Raw genomic sequence first — 1,822 nt, 5'->3', positions numbered from 1 at the left:
TTTTTTTCCAAATTCCAATGGTTTGTGTAGGCACAGTCATCTGAAGCAGCTCTAAAATGGACATCAAGTAAAAAATACCATTTTTCAAAAGTCTGTAATTATGTATTTACACAAATTACATAATTGTGTGTGTCTTTACATACAATTACAGATTATCAGGTAGGTAACATGAAGTCAATGTGGAATGTTCATGAGAAGGGTTGTCATCACTGTCCATTTCTCTACAAGACGGGTCCAGGCAGGGTGAGCCCCCACATAACCCTGACCTGCTCATGTCCTTCACCACGCTTGGGAAGGGCCACATGAGAGATGAACGGTTAGGTGGGTCGTCCGTGCCCATTCAGCCTTTGACTGAGGTGCCAAGTCAGCCCCGACAGGATAGTGGTTTGGGGTCATAAGCGTCTGTCTATGAAAAAGGGAACAGCTCATTCCACAAAGGCTAAGAGCTGCCATCCATTAGACCTTTGGTCACAAGACACAGGAGATGGGTTTGAATCAACAAGCTAGAGATGAACCGCTCCATAGCCCAGCCATACAATGCCCATGCCAAAACCCAGAGCCAGGGAACCCAACCGCCCAATAATTCCTATTTACATAAATCGCATAAGTCAGCACTTATTTATTTACACACCATTATGGAGATTTGAATAATCCATTACAATTTATTGTATCACTTGCCAAAAGCACATAACATTTACTTGTTTTTCTTCCTCTTTAAAAAGAGACCAGAACAAAAGGAGCTCCCAAAGTACACATCAAAGTAGCATTCTCGCATGAACTAACTCATGGCCATCTTTGCCTTTTCCATAAATCTCTTTGCGGTTGGGTTTTGGGTTCTCTGAGGCTGGCTACCTGACTTCTAATGCTACTTTAATGAGGCTTTTAGCGATTGACTGAAAGGAACCTCTTCAGTGCTGAACATCATATCTTCTACATCTCAGAAATTTGGTTCTCTCATGAGCAGATAGTTAATACTTTTCCATCAAAAGAATCAAATATTGTTATGGAAAACTAAAGCCTGAATATGTGCATATTTCAATACCAGTGAAGGAAGGGTTTCAAAATAAAAAAGAATCTTACTTGTTGGACTTAAATGTAAGTTACTATTTAGACAGATAACTAATCCTAAGACAAGGAAATAGGCAATTCTAACCTCCACCTTAAATCAACTCATTATCACTTCTGCCCACTCCCTCCCAAAAAAATGTCCTACTAAATACCATGTTACTAGATTTAACTTTTAGTACTACAACTCATGAGGAGGGCATCACTACCTGCTCCAACTGAAGGACCTCAGATCACAAGCTCAGGACACTGAGATGTGTTGATATCTCATACCTGCTTTAAATTTGCCAGTGCCATACCTTTGTCCTATATAACGTGCATCAGAACAAAACAAAGTGGGAATAGTAAATTTTAAAGGAGCTCAAGAATATGAATCTCCAAACATTTTTTAACTGTCTCTCAATTTCCCATCATAACTGGCTAGAAAGGGCTAGCTGTGGTGTGGGAATTTGTTATAAATTCCTTTTTTCTTAAATATTGCTTTAAGAATTTGGCTCTATTTTCCTTAGTATATAGAAAGAAATATTCTCCCTTGCCCAAGGGCAAGTTTCAAAACTATTGCTACTAAAGAAATATGTATTCCTATGCTTGACAGCATAAAACGTTATAAAAAGTCTTGTAAAAGATATTATATATTGTAACCTCCCCCTTAAAAAAAAAACTTGAGCGCTTGTGAAAACCATTTTGAAAAACAAAACACAGCCAACAAGTATAATGCTTTCCCCCTCATTGTCATTCTCGATAAAGATTTATTAGT

General features: G+C 38.3%; 1 protein-coding gene across 2 annotated transcripts in view; it reads right to left on the bottom strand.

Moving 5' to 3' along the window:
- Nucleotides 1–599: 599 nt before the first annotated feature.
- The window catches only part of FGF9 (fibroblast growth factor 9), a 43,585-nt gene continuing 42,362 nt past the window's right edge, over nt 600–1,822 (bottom strand). For both annotated transcript variants that reach the window (XM_056794676.1, XM_056794675.1), the window contains one exon: nt 600–1,822. This exon is cut by the window's right edge and continues 1,734 nt beyond it. The gene's annotated coding sequence lies outside the window, so the exon portion shown is untranslated.

This window comes from Monodelphis domestica, chromosome 4 (genome assembly GCF_027887165.1).
Source record: "Monodelphis domestica isolate mMonDom1 chromosome 4, mMonDom1.pri, whole genome shotgun sequence".
Classification (NCBI taxonomy): Eukaryota; Metazoa; Chordata; class Mammalia; order Didelphimorphia; family Didelphidae; genus Monodelphis; species Monodelphis domestica.
Note: the sequence above shows the minus strand (reverse complement) of the source record. Positions and strands in the feature narration are given on the sequence as shown.